General features: G+C 41.3%; 1 pseudogene; it reads left to right on the top strand.

The window, feature by feature from the left end:
• Window positions 1-4,386: 4,386 nt before the first annotated feature.
• Window positions 4,387-5,186, top strand: LOC147959289 (uncharacterized; annotated as a pseudogene).
• Window positions 5,187-16,093: the final 10,907 nt, after the last annotated feature.

Here is a 16,093-nt window from a genome sequence, read left to right as displayed (position 1 = left end):
CTGGCACAAGTAAAGAAATCTTGAATAACTCCTTTTCCAATAATATTACCACTACCGACCCGACACTTTTTAGTGTGCAAAATAGCAGGTTATTCGTGAGGATAATCAAAAGCATCAACGTTTTCCATGTTATTACCGCTATCCTTATCAACGATAACCTCCCCAATTTCAGACATGATGGCAGCAAATTGCACAAAGAACGGGCACACAAAAAGCAAGAAGAAGAGCGAATGAAAAAGAGGGCGAATAAAACGGAAAGGGTGAAGTGGGGGAGAGAAAAACGAGAGGCAAATGGCAAATAATGTAACGCGAGGGATAAGAGTTTGTGATGGGTACTTGGTATGTCTTGACTTGTGCGTAGATCTCCCCGGCAACGGCGTCAGAAATGGCTTGTTGACGGGAGATCAAATCTTGACTTGACTTGGTGCAACCTCCCCGGCAACAGCGCCAAAAATCCTTCTTGCTACCTCTTGATCATGCGTTGGTTTTCCCTTGAAGAGGAAAGGGTGATGCGGCAAAGTAGCGTAAGTATTTCCCGCAGTTTTTGAGAAACAAAGTATCAATCCAGTAGGAGGCTACATGCAAGTCCCTCGTTCCTGCACAAACAAACAAGAACCTCGCAACCAACGCGATAAAGGGATTGTCAATCCCTTCACGATCACTTACGAAAGTGAGATCTGATAGAGATAATAAGATAAATATTTTTGGTATTTTTATTGTATAGATTGGAAAATAAAGATTGCAAACTAAAAGGCGTCATAAATAGCAAGTAGATAGGACAATAATGTAACATCCCAAAATTTTCCAAATTTTGGAATGTTAATAATAAGATATTAATGAGTGAATTGCTATGATTTTCTTGGAAAATTAAAACCTTTTGATTCTTGTTTCCAATATTTCATTCAATTGCTTTTCTTTTGGACACCTATGAAATATTTTGAAACCAAAAATAAACATGGAGTGGGAAAAAAATGACTTTCTCAAAATGTGGCGAATAAATATTTCATTTGAAGTTCTTTGAATTTTGGGAGTTCCATTTGAATTGGGTCTTATTTGGAGCTTTAATGCCATTTAAAAATTTCCAAATTACTCAAATAAAAATAAATGTGAGAGGAGATAATATGACTTCTCCAAAAATATTATTGGGAAATATTAAGTATTTCTTGTTAGTCATTTGGGTATTCATAAAACCCTCACACATATGTTGGGGAAATTATGAAGCCCGTAATGCATTATTAAAACAAGTTTGTGCACGAAAATAAGTTTATTGAATTCTGAACTTAATGGGCGTAGAATTGAAATAATAAAAAGGTAAACACAAACATTTTAATTCCTGTTATAATTAAACTTCTTGCACACACGCACACAAAATATAGTTTATTAGTCCTAAAACTAATTTGGCTAGGCCCAACCAGCTCCAACAACCTAGCTCCTCATGTACACATACAGGAGGTCTTCTTCCTCCTCACGTTCACCCCACAGGAGCCGCCATGGCGTACAGCGGTTGCGCTCAACGCTTCCCTTCCCTTCCCCCGCACCCGTTGACCTCCTGAATCGGTTCCTCTCGTCTCCCATGACCCCTCACCTCTATTAGTGCGACCTAATATTCCCCTTAATGGCCATTAGCAGCACAAGTAACAGCTGCCATTAACACCCATGAAATCGGTGACGCTCCGCTCGATTCTGACCTCCCCCTCTCCTATAAATAGTACCCATAGGTGAACCTCACAGTCCTCATCCCCTCCCAAGAAAACCCCTCTCAACCTCGTCCTCCTCTGCGAGCAATTGCTCGTCGGAGTTCGGCAGCTCCGGCGGCAGCTCCACGCCGCCACGGGACAAGGCCGAGCCCGTGACCTATCCAACGGACTCCCCTTGTCGAGCTCTTTGCCGTTCCCCTGCTACTTGACTTCGGGGACCTTCTTCCACAACTCCGGCGACCTTCTTCCCCAACTCCGGCGACAACTCCAGCAAGCCTCCTCTAAAATTCCGTAAGTCATTTTTCAGAAAAAATACCTAAACTTTGGAAATTCGTATCTCCCAAACCGCTTGTCCAAATTTGACAAATAAGATATCCCTGGATAGCTGCAGACCTCTAGTTTATTATAAAAATTATAAATCTCACTTTTGCACAAATTAAAATTTAGTTTTCATTTAACTAGGAATTTGAGTAATTTTGCTATATCTTTTACTCTATAAACCATATAAAAATGTTTTATATATGGAAGTTGGACCTTAGGACCTAACCTTTCTGTTGGACTGATGGATTAGTTTTCCAACATAGTTTAGATGTTTCTTTATCATCAACACCTTGGTTTGACCTTCTTGGATCATCATTTAATAACTTAGTTAAAATAAAATTTGACTATAGGGTAAACACTTAGATTGATCCCTAGGGAACCTCTATGGACATTTGATATCACCACAAAACTTTGAAGTTACAAGATTAAGGATTTAATCCTTTTATCTTGAAACTTATGCGACGCCAGTTTTATTTAACCCAAGTCAAATATTCCAAATAATCTCATGATAGAATTTGTTGTAAGAACTTGTCTCACAACCCATCTTCTATATCAAACCAAGATCTTCACTTAGTATCATTTCCAACCCTAGAATATTACTATATGATATTTTCATCCAAGACCGCACCTGATTCTATATCAACCCTAACCGTGCCCTAGAAATTATGATATTGGCAATCGAATAATTTGTGTTATTATTTGGATTTTCATTTGGATGTTATTTGTGTGTTGAATGCTTGCTTGAATCATTTTTATATGAATGTGGATATGCCGAGTGTCTTACTTGAGTTATTTATCACGTTAGATTGCGACGAGTGCGAAGATGAATTCTACGAGGAGGTAGAACCTTGTGACTACGAAACCAAAGGCAAGTTGCAAATTGATCATGCTTCGACCTATATTTTCATACTATGCATAACTCTTTATATTTTAATACTATGCATGTTTTATAAAAGTTTTGCAAAGTATTATATTTAGCTAGAGCCATAGGTTCAAGACTCACCATTGGCCATGCTTGCACATAATGGGTGGGATGAAAACCAAACTTGTTTTAAACTTTAAACTTGCTCTCTTTGGAACAAAGTTTGAGAAAATCTTTTTAAAACAAAATTATATATTGTTCTACTTCTATTCCCTGGGCGGGATGGTATGAGGGGAGCGTCTACAAGTGATTGCGCCCATCGGGGTCTTGCAGTGAATGCGCCCGACTGGGGTCTTGCAGACAGGTTTTTGGTGGGGACCGCCATCCAGGGGAATTAGATCTTCCAAGTAGCGTTTGATGTAGCTTCCAGTACAGCCACATGCTACTATGGGCTCCGGCTTAGATTAGTACTAACGGGAAACCCTTACCTCAGGACCGCCATCAAAGAGGGGCTTTCATTGCCTAAGTTGCGGGCGGCTTGGTCAGGTATAGGGGGCTGTTACGGAAAGGCTTCATCACAATCTCCTCCTAGTCGTACACCCAAGTGTGTAACGGTAAACGGGGTTAGTTGTGTCATGTGGGGAACGTGTACGACCTCTAAAGAGGGTTTAACCTAATCGATTAGCCGTGCCCCCCAGTTTCGGGCAATTTGAGCAACTGGAGACTTGGACTGAAGAAGAATCTCCCCTCTCCTTTTTAAAATCTATTTTAAGGGTTAATGTTAAGGAATGAGCACAATGAATGTGTTTCACTTCAACCTTATGGATGTTTTAAAACTATTTTGGAGACTGAGCACTGGTGCGTATATCCAAGTGTCTCACTCCTACTTTTTATACTAAAAACTATTTCTATTCCAAAAGTAGTTTATAAAATTTAGTATAGGAGAAAATTGGCTTTACGCAAATGAAACCTCCACAATACTTACCCTGCACATATATTCTGTTAAACTTTCCTTTGCAACTTGCGAGTACATTCCACGTACTCACCTACACCTGTCATGTGCAGATCTTGACAGATTAATAGACGATAGGGTTATGGTCTACACTCAATGAGCCCAATGGCGTTGATGGAGCCTAACTTAGTGACTACGTATAATTCCATTGTATTATCTGCCATCTTGAGCTGTGCCTAAGGTATGATTTATATATATCTGGATCTACCATTGTAGTAGAATGATGTATGTCTTACTGATATTCATTTTTTTTTATTGTGTGTGCTTGCTATGATCCAGGGATATCACAGTAAGCACAGAGACTTGGATTCTACCAAATCTGGGTCGTTACAAAATGGTATCAGAGCATACGTTGACTGTAGGACGTGACCCTAGAAATGGTTTAGAAATAGGAAGACCATGATAGGAACAACAGTTATTTTTGGTATTACTAAAACTGCAATTCTCGTACCTTTTGTTTTCTATACTAAGTCTCTCCTATTTCAAACATGTAGATGGAACATTGTGACTTGAGCCAGGCATGCCACTATGAAAGAGTTTAATTTGGAACCCATCTTTTAAGGTTGGTTCAGACACTAAGACTTCGATTGCAGCATGGCACCATTTGGAGGGAAGAAGCTACTGGAATGCCAACATTACCATTTATGGACGTTCAAAGATGGAGAACATGATCTTCTTCAAAACGCATCCAACTCTTGAGGGAGTTGTGAGTGATGCCGTACATGGCATAATAGCACGTCTATGCGGACGTTATCACCGGGAGCTAGGAGGCACCTTCTTTCGTGATTTGGAGTGGCAAGAGATCACTGGTGAACCTGGCAGGATCAAGGAAGATCACAAGAGAAAACTCAACGATATGTTGAATTATAATCTAGATTTAGAAAGGTATATCAAAGGTCTTCAACTAGAGCATTCCGAAGCTTTGCAGAAGATAGAGGCCATGAAGGAAGTTACAACCCTCCTGGAGCAGAAGGTGGGGATAATGCTAGAATATTTGGAGGAAAACAAAGACGAAGTCCATGCTCAAGAGACAGAAATCAAGAAACTATAGAAGGAATTATGGGAAGAAAAGGCTCGCAATAAGAAACTCAAGCTAGAGAACATGGTTCTAAAAGGAGAAAAGGCTGAAGAAGAGGATTTCTCAGTCAACTCCTTTGATGAGAGCAGCAATATCTCCCTCAGCAGCATCAACCTGGATGCTGAATCTAGAACTTAAGACCACCATGAGTGTAATAAAGGAGGAACGCTTGCGAGTAGTGTACTCGACCATGCCGAACCTATGTGGATTGCGGTACATAGGATTGATTGAATAAAATATATGTTGTGGATTTAGAGTTTTATTGAATTTTTTGTTTCGTTGTTTTAACTATTGTGGTCATTTGAGTTGCGTGATTTAAAAACATGCATTATTAGGAAACGAACTCCATAGGTTTGTATTATTTATTTAACCCTGAGAGGTGGAAGTTACGGATGATTAACAAAAGACCTTCATATGGGAGAAATGCATTGAAGACTTTCAAGAACTGAAGGATTGAAGACTTCATGACGAAACTATAGTAAACGAGCTCATTTATAAACGTTGAGATAGGAGTTGGTTGTTGATTGTGGCATGTGTGTGTCCATCTCTTTTCCTTCCTAAGCTCCGTCTCACCTAGACCAAAACCTTGAACCATGGACAAACCAACTGATACGTCCATTTTGCATCATGCTTTTATATCGACATTTATTGCATTTATGGGCTGTTATTACACATTATGTCACAATACTTATGCCTATTCTCTCTTATTTTACAAGGTTTACATAAAGAGGGAGAATGCCGGCAGCTGGGATTCTGGGCTGGAAAAGGAGCAAATATTAGAGACCTATTCTGCACAGCTCCAAAAGTCCTGAAACTTCGCGGAAGTCATTTTCAGAATATATAAAAAATACCAAGCGCAAGAAGTTCACCATGGGGGCCACACCCTGCCCACGAGGGTGGGGGCGCGCCCTACCCCTTGGGCGCGCCCCTACCTCGTGGGCCCCCTGGTGGCCCTCCGATGGCCATCTTTTTCTATATGGCGTCTTTCGATGAGGAAAAAAAAATCAGAAGCCATCTTTCCAGACGAGACTCCGCCTCCACGAGGCGGAACCTTGGCAGAACCAATCTAGGGCTCTGGCGGGGCCGTTCTGCCGGGGAAACTTCCTCCCGAAAGGGAGAAATCATCGCCATCGTCATCACCAACGCTCCTCTCATCGGGAGAGGGAAATCTCCACCAACATGTTCATCAACACCATCTCATCTCAAACCCTAGTTCTTCTCTTGCATCCAATTCTTGTCTCCAAGTCTGGGATTGGTACATGTGGGTTGCTAGTAGTGTTAATTACTCCTTGTAGTTGATGCTAGTTGGTTTATTTGGTGGAAGATCATATGTTCAGATCCTATATGCATATTAATACCCATATGACTATGAACATGAATATGCTTTGTGAGTAGTTACGTTTGTTCCTAAGGACATGGGAGAAGTCTTGCTATTAGTAGTCATGTGAATTTGGTATTCGTTCGATATTTTGATGAGATGTGTGTTGTCTCTCCTCTAGTGGTGTTATGTGAACGTCGACTACATGACACTTCACCATATTTGGGCCTAGAGGAAGGCATTGGGAAGTAATAAGTAGATGATGGGTTGCTAGAGTGACAGAAGCTTAAACCCTAGTTTATGCGTTGCTTCGTAAGGGGCTGATTTGGATCCATATGTTTCATGCTAAGGTTAGGTTTACCTTAATACTTTTGTTGTAGTTGTGGATGCTTGCAATAGAGGTTAATCATAAGTGGGATGCTTGTCCAAGTAAGGGCAGTACCCAAGCACCGGTCCACCCACATACCAAATTATCAAAGTACCGAACGCGAATCATATGAACGTGATGAAAACTAGCTTGACGATATTCCCATGTGTCCTCGGGAGCACTTTACCTCATATAAGAGTTTGTCCAGGCTTGTCCTTTGCTACAAAAATGATTGGGCCACCTTGCTGCACTTTATTTACTTTTGTTACTTGTTACTCGTTACAAATTATCCTATCACAAAACTATCTGTTACCTATTATTTCAATGCTTGCAGAGAATACCTTGCTAAAAACCGCTTATCATTTCCCTCTGCTCCTTGTTGGGTTCGACACTCTTACTTATCGAAAGGACTGCGATAGATCCCCTATACTTGTGGGTCATCACCAACCACTAAACTTTTCCTCGTGGAAACAGCCACATTTCTTTGAAGGAGATACATACCTTTTGTTTTGAACTCTACCTTTCCTTTTCACCTGCATATGGCAACCCTTTACGAGTCATTCCACAAGGGCCCAGAAATGATCATGACTTTGACTAGTGACCATGATTTTCCAAAAATCCTAAAGGATATGATGGGACATATTCACCTTGAAGGTGATGCAGTCTACAAGGGTTATCCTTTCATTGAAAATGGAGTGGAACTTTGGTACGTGGAAGTACACCTCTTTCATGAAAAAAGAGTTTGTCCAAAGACTACTGGGCAATACTTTTTCATTTCCCGAGTACCTCGAACCACCTTCTTCGACTCTGTTCATGAAGCTGCCATGGAAGCCATACGTCAGATTGGGCAAATCCTTGAAGCCAGACTCCGTCATGCCCAAGAGTACTTGAGGGAAGTATATGCTGAGCTGATGGACATGAAGTTCATGGCCGCCACGAAGAAAGAAAGGATTAATGACTTAAAGGATTACATCGCACAATTTCAGTTGGACTAAAGCTTCTCAATGAGAACAAATGAATAAGGTTGGAGGATAAATGCTTGACCATACCAATCTATGTGGATGGCAGCACTTGTAATAAGCTATATTTTTGAACTTGAAGTTGTAAGAGAGGTAAAAGGATGTAATAAGGATTTTATGTGCAAGGAGTGTGATTATCATTCCTACTCGAATAAACCACCTGCGTAGGATCAATGTCATCGAAAAGCGTTTTACTAGTTTGCAGGTGAAGACCTCTTAAGGAGGAGTGAGAAATACCGAGTGTTAGAACACACGATTTACTTATATGCATATGAGGAAATGATTTGAGTACGGGATGGATTGGCCCCCATACTGGAGACTCTTATTATATACTTTTGTATGTTTGATTGGTAAATCAGAGAGACTTGAAACTCTAGTAGAGTGTTGTTGCGACAAGCCTATAACCATAGAATGGTAAGATGTATTACCATTATAGGTAGGCAACCCTGCCTAACGTAGATTGAACGGTGAGAAATAAACACGAAGATCTTCAAAGAATTCCATCAGAAGCCATCGACCACCATGCGAGTTTCGATAGGTAGTTTTTGAATTTATGGATTTTGAGAAAGAATTTCTTTTGAGGGAAAGCTCGGTTTTGACTACAGAATCTTTATGAGGAACCAACAAGGAATGCAAAAATTGTCGAAATCCTCTCAAGTTTGTTCTTAAGGGTGGTAGCACCCGAACACCCTAGAATGATAATTGGGTCACACAAGAAATCATCAAAGATCCAGAATGGTGACAAAAGCCTCGAATATAGGCATGCTGAAGAACTGGAATACACAACATTAAATTAATAGAAGACATTCTCTTAAGACCGGAGGAAAAAGGATAAACCGCAAACGTGTATATGATATGACCAAACCGCGGGGAAGTAACCCAAGGAACCCAAACCCTAACCTATTTCTTGCTAGCCCCTGCAAATCTTGAGGACGAGATTTCTTTTAAGGGTGGTAGTTTGTAACATCCCAAAATTTTCCAAATTTTGGAATGTTAATAATAAGATATTAATGAGTGAATTGCTATGATTTTCATGGAAAATTAAAACCTTTTGATTCTTGTTTCAAATATTTCATTCAATTGCTTTTCTTTTGGACACCTGTGAAATATTTTGAAACCACAAATAAAAATGGAGTGGGAATAAAATGACTTTCTCAAAATCTGGCGAATAAATATTTCATTTGAAGTTCTTTGAATTTTGGGAGTTCCATTTGAATTGGGTCTTATTTGGAGCTTTAATGCCATTTAAATATTTCCAAATTACTCAAATAAAAATAAATGTGAGAGGAGCTAATATGACTTCTCCAAAAATATTATTGGGAAATATTAAATATTTCTTGTTAGTCATTTGGGTATTCATAAAACCCTCACACATATGTTGGGGAAATTATGAAGCCCGTAATGCATTATTAAAACAAGTTTGTGCACGAAAATAAGTTTATTGAATTCTGAACTTAATGGACGAAGAATTGAAATAATAAATAGGTAAACATGAACATTTTAATTCCTGTTATAATTAAACTCCTTGCACACACGCACACAAAATATAGTTTACTAGTCCTAAAACTAATTGGGCTAGGCCCAACCAGCTCCAACAGCCCAGCTCCTCACGTACACCTTCAGGAGGTCTTCTTCCTCCTCACGTTCACCCCACAGCCATGGCGTACAACGGTTGCGCCCAACGCTTCCCTTCCCTTCCCCCGCACCCGTTGACCTCCTGAATCGGTTCCTATCGTCTCCCACGACCCCTCACCTCTATTAGTGCACCCTAATTTTCCCCTTCATGGCCATTAGCAGCACAAGTAATAGCCGCCATTAACACCCATGAAACCGATGACGCTCCGCTCGATTCTGACCTCCCCCTCTCCTATAAATAGTACCCATAGGTGAACCTCGCAGTCCTCATCCCCTCCCAATTAAACCCCTCTCTACCTCGTCCTCCTCTGCGAGCAATTGCTCGTCGGAGTTCGGCAGCTCCGGCGGCCGCTCCACGCCGCCACGGGACAAGGCCGAGCCCATGACCTTATCCAACAGACTCCCCTTGTCGAGCTCTTCGCCGTTCCCCTGCTACTTGACTTTGGGAACTTCTTCCACAACTCCGGCGACAACTCCAGCAAGCCTCGTCTAAAATTCCGTAAGTCATTTTTCAGAAAAATACCTAAACTTCAGAAGTTCGTATATCCCAAACCACTTGTCCAAATTTGACAAAAAAGATATCCCTGGATAGCTGCAGACCTCTAGTTTATTATAAAAATTATAAATCTCACTTTTGCGCAAATAAAAATTTAGTTTTGATTTAAATACGAATTTGAGTAATTTTGCTATATGTTTTATTCCGTAAACCATATAAAAATGTTTTATATATGGAAGTTGGACCTTAGGACCTAACCTTTCTGTTGGACTGATGGATTAGTTTTCCAACATAGTTTAGCTGTTGTTTTATCATCAACACCTTGGTTTGACCTTCTTGGATCATCATTTAATAACTTAGTTAAAATAAAATTTGACTATAGGGTAAAACACTTAGATTGATCCCTAGGGAACCTCTCTGGACATTTGATATCACCACAAAACTTTGAAGTTACAAGATTAATGATTTAATCCTTTTATCTTGAAACTTATGCCACGCCAGTTTTATTTAACCCAAGTCAAATATTCCGAATAATCTCATGATAGAATTTGTTGTAAGAACTTGTCTCACAACCGATCTTCTATATCAAACCAAGATCTTCACTCAGTATCATTTCCAACCCTAGAATATTACTATGTCATATTTTCTTCCAAGACCACACCTGATTCTATATCAACCCTAACCGTGCCCTAGAAATTATGATAGTGGCAATCGAATAATTTGTGTTGTTATTTGGATTTTCATTTGGATGTTATTTGTGTGTTGAATGCTTGCTTGAATCATTGTTATGTGAATGTGGATATGCCGAGTGTCTTACTTGAGTTATTTATCGCGTTAGGTTGCGACGAGTGCGAAGATGAATTCTAGGAGGAGGTAGAACCTTGTGACTACGAAACCGAAGGCAAGTTGCAAATTGATCATGCTTCGACCTATATTTTCATATGCATAACTCTTTAAATTTTAATACTACGCATGTTTTATAAAAAGTTTTGCAAAGTACTATATTTAGCTAGAGCCATAGGTTCAAGACTCACCATTGTCCACGCTTGTACAAAATGGGTGGGATGAAAACCAAACTTGTTTTAAACTTTAAACTTGCTCTCTTTGGAGCAAAGTTTGAGAAAATATTTTTAAAACAAAATTATATATTGTTTTACTTCTATTCCCTGGGCGGGATGGTATGAGGGGAGCGTCTACAAGTGATTGCGTCCATCGGGGTCTTGCAGTGAATGCGCCCGACTGGGGTCTTGTAGACAGGTTTTTGGTGGGGACCGCCGTCCAGGGGAATGAGATCTTTCAAGTACCGTTTGATGTAGCTTCCAGTACAGCCACATGCTACTATGGGCTCTGGCTTAGCTTAGTACTAACGGGAAACCCTTACCTCAGGACCACCAACGGAGAGGGGCTTTCATTGCCTAAGTTGCGGGTGGCTTGGTCAGGTATAGGGGGCTATTACGGAAAGGCTTCGTCACAATCTCCTCCTAGTCGTACACCCAAGTGTGTAATGGTAAACGGGGTTGGTTGTGTCATGTGGGGAACGTGTACGACCTCTGTAGAGGGTTTAACCTAATCGATTTGTCGTGCCCTCGGTTACGGGAAATTTGAGCAACTGAAGACTTGGACTGAAGAAGAATCTCCCCTCTCCTTTATAAAAATCTATTTTAAGGGTTAAAGTTGAGGAATGAGCACAGTGAATGTGTTTCACTTCAACCTTATGTATGTTTTAAAACTATTTTGGAGACTGAGCACTGGTGCGTATATCCAAGTGTCTCACTCCTACTTTTTGTACTAAAAACTATTTCTATTCCAAAAGTACTTTATAAAATTTAGTATAGGAGAAAATTGGCTTTATGCAAATGAAGCCTCCACAATACTTACCCTGCACATATATTCTGTTAAACTTTCCTTTGCAACTTGAAAGTACATTCCACGTACTCACATGCACCTGTCATGTGCAGATCTTGACAGATTAAGAGACAATAGGGTTATGGTCTACACTCAACGAGCCCAGTGGCGTTGATGGAGCCTAACTTAGTGACTACGTATAATTCCGCTGTATTATCTGCCAGCTTGAGTTGTGCCTAAGCTATGATTTATATATATCTGGATCTACCATTGTAGTAGAATGATGTATGTATTACTGAGATACATTTTTGTTACTGTGTGTGCTAGCTATGATCGAGAGATAGCATAGTAAAAGCACAGAGACTTGGATTCTACCAAATCCGGGTCGTTACAAATAATATGATGGAAGATAGACCCAGGGGCTATTGGTTTCACTAGTGGCTTCTCTCAAGATATCAAATTCTACTGTGGGTGAACAAATTACTGTCGAGGAATTGATAGAAAAGCGCATAGTTATGAGAATATCTAGGCATGATCATGTATATAGGCATGACGTCCGCGACAAGTAGACCGAAACGATTCTACATCTACTACTATTACTCCAAACATTGACCACTATCCAGCATGCATCTAGAGTATTAAGTTCATAAGAACAGAGTAATGCATTAGGCAAGATGAGATGATGTAGAGGGATAAACTCAAGCAATATGACATAAACCCCATCTTTTTATCCTCGATTGCAACAATACAATACGTGCCTTGCTTCCCCTGCTGTCACTGGGAAAGGACACCGCAAGATTGAACCCAAAGCTAAGCACTTCTTCCAATGCAAGAAAGATCAATCTAGTAGGCCAAACCAAACTGATAATTCGAAGAGACTTGCAAAGATATTAAATCATGCATAAAAGAATCCAGAGAAGAATCAAATATTGTTCATAGATAATCTTGATCATAAACGCATAATTCATCGGATCTCGACAAACACACCGCAAAAAGAATTACATCGAATAGATCTCCAAGAGAATCGAGGAGAACTTTGTATTGAGATCCAAATAGAGAGAGAGAAGAAGCCATCTAGCTAATAACTATGGCCCCGAAGGTCTGTGGTAATCTACTCACACATCATCGGAGAGGCTATGGTGTTGATGTAGAAGCCCTCCGTGATGGATTCCCCCTCCGGCGGAGCGTCGGAAAAGGCCCCAAGATGGGATCTCACGGGTACAGAAGGTTGCCGCGGTGGAAATAGGGTTTCGTGGTGCTCTCGGATGTTTTCAGGGTATATGGGTATATATTGGAGGAAGAAGTAGGTCGGTGGAGCTGCGAGGGGCCCACGAGGGTTGGGGCCGCGCCCACCCCCGTGGGGTGCGCCCTCCTGCCTCGTGGCCTCCTCGCTTCTTTCTTGACATCCACTCCAAGTGTCCTCGATCACGTTTGTTCCAAAAACAACTCTCCCGAAGGCTTCATTCCGTTTGGTATTTCTTTTCTGTGAAACACTAAAATAGGAAAAAAAACAACAATTTGCACTGGGCCTTTGGTTAGTAGGTTAGTCCCAAAAATGATATAAAAAGGTATATTAAAGCCCATTGAACATCCAAAACAGATAATATAATAGCATGGAACAATCAGAAATTATAGATACGTTGGAGACGTATCACCCAACAATGTCAAATGAATTGTGTAGTATTTAAGCAACCAATTGTTATTCCCTTTTCTTACTATACTCCTACCTAATAACTTCTAGCTACCAATACACTTTTCTATTGCCCTGTTTTAACTAAATATTCCTTGTACTCCCATTTCTATCAGAAAGCTCCACTGAGAAGGAGACTCCGGAGGTGGAGAACGGGGCTGCCAACAAGCGGAGGCGGGCGAGCTAGAACCGCAAGCGACTCCAGCAAGCCTAGACTTAATCAGCAGCCTCCCTGATGATATGTTGAGAGTCATCATCTCCCTCCTCCCAATCAAATATGGGGCGCGGACAACCCTCCTTTCCCGGTGGTGGTGCCCTATGGAACTCCAGCCCTCTCGACCTCATCGACACCCACGAGCTCTGCCATGGTTATCGCAAAACTTTGATGCGTTCTCCAAGATTCTCGGCAGTCACCTTGGCCCAACCAATGGCCTTAGAATGGTCAAGTTCCGTTCCAACGGCAAGGACCGAGCCAAGCTTGATGACTGGTTTCGATCTCCCGTCATAGATCAGCTCGAGGAGCTCACTTTTGGTGATGGGCATATGCGGTCGCTGCCAACATCCGCACTCCGCCTCGCGCCCACACTTTGCATCACCAAGTTCAGGAACTTCCATTTCCCACCCCTTAATGACGCGCCCGCTCTTATTCTATAACGACTGAAGCACCTCGAGCTCGTCGCCGTCTGCCTCTCAAAGGGTGACATGGAGCGCCTGCTCCGTGGCTCTACTGCACTCGAGTACCTTCGTCTTTGGGCGATCAATGGGTTGATTACCTTCCACATCACCTCCATGACTCTCCGGACTATTTTTTTGTGTTGCTGGTGTGGCAGGAAGACATCACAAAAGGTGGACCACGGTATGGTCATCCAAGACACACCTGCACTTGAGAGATTACTTGTAGTTGATCAAGAAGGTCCAACAAGAATCAATGTCATTTCTGCGCCGAAATTGATTGTGGTGGGATCCTCGTCTGACAAATACTCCGAACTTGTTATTGGATCCACACCCGTTCAGGTACAACAGCGCCTTCTACCTCTCCTTCCACAAATTAACATTATTTCTAATTTCAAAGATTTTTGTTTCTGTGTCATTCAGAAAATGATTCCGACAAGCTTGAACCCGAAACTACGCACAGTGAAGGTCTTGGCACTAGAATCTATCGCGCCCGACCTGGAGCAAGTTGTCAGTGTCCTGAGATGCTTTCCATGCCTGGAGAAGCTATATATCGAGGTGATGTTCCTTTCCTGTTAAATGTTAACCATAAGGGAGTTCAATTTGTGACACATTTTTCCAAGTTTACAATGACAATGTACTATGATTTTCGAAGGTTCTTTTGAAGGATTTCAGTACATACATGCCCCCCATATTGGTTGCTTGATCCATATGGTTACAATCAATAAGCATTTCTCCTTTGGATTCATCTGTACTAGTTTTCTTAGGGAACTTCTCATCCACTCCAACCTCTTGTGAAGAAGGCTACATTTTTCTAGAAAAATGCCCATGTTAATCATGTCAGATCGAAGATGGCATGTTAGTGCATTTTACAAATCCTGCAAACCAAATAGCTAGGCCTGTAGTAATGTTCAAAACTGCATGTAGGTACTAACACGTTTTCTTCTTTTGCAGATAAGATCAGGCCCAGTGGTGGATAATGTGATACAATATAACAATCACGTCGAATGCCTAGATCTACATATCTCAGAAATTACTTTGAACTCCTATCGAGGGACCTTATCGGAGATTATATTCGCCAGTTTCTTTGTTGTCAGAGCAAGGGTGCTGAAGGAAATGAGGTTTGCCCTACATTTATTTCGCAAAAATGTCTGTTGATCAGCGCCGGCGCCTGCGGCAGAATGAAGCAGGCTCCAAAACTGCTGAATTTCATTTTGGAACTTCAGATGACAGAGTAATCGGAAGTCATCGGGTCAACGCCATACATGACTTCTTAGTGGCTGACCCCTTTGCAAAAATTGTGAGGTTTCGAAGCCAGACTTAGAAGCGATGATATTAGTTTGAACCTCTCTGATATCCATGTTCAGCGCATCAGCGCGAGCAATTGCATCTAATGAGCTGAATTTCATTTTTAATATCAGTTTGAACCTTGTAATCTTCGAATTTGAGCCATATAACTCTGGAATTTGAACCTTGTAACATTTCGAGCTTTTGTGGTACAATCGTTGAAATGGCATCGTATAAAACTCGCATATTGCTAGAACTATTTTGACCTTAATATGCAATGGTCTTAGATTTTATTAACCATTCTCGAATCAGTTTACCTTGTCGATCTCACAGCACACGATCTGTATAGCTAACTCGACTGCGATCTTCGACATTATTGCACATAGTTGGTTTCTTCCACTGTGCGCACTGTAGAGCGCATAATTAATTATCGCACTCGAGTGTCCATCATCACCCTTCTGTGTAACTTTGACCTCATCACCCAAGGGTAAAGTTATGACCGATGTCATTCCACACACTTTGTTTTTACAAAGCCTTTTGCCAATGAACACCCATGATTTGTCCCTCTTCTAGTCAACGCGTGGCCGAACTAGCCGGGCAGGAAGCTTGCGCGGTAAACAGCGCAGTAGCGCGGTAACAGGTTCACCGACGATACATTTTGCGCCTCTTCGAGCCCACGCCTGGGGTGCGGTGTTGTCAAGCGTGCACTAGATTCTGGAATCCTCCACTATGAAGGCCATGACAAGACGTGACGATTACAGGCCGGCCGGCCCCCATTTATTACAATGGCCATT

The sequence above is a fragment of the Triticum urartu genome, chromosome 7A (genome assembly GCF_056163025.1).
Source record: "Triticum urartu cultivar PI428250 chromosome 7A, HENAU_Tu73, whole genome shotgun sequence".
Taxonomy (NCBI): domain Eukaryota; kingdom Viridiplantae; phylum Streptophyta; class Magnoliopsida; order Poales; family Poaceae; genus Triticum; species Triticum urartu.
Note: the sequence above shows the minus strand (reverse complement) of the source record. Positions and strands in the feature narration are given on the sequence as shown.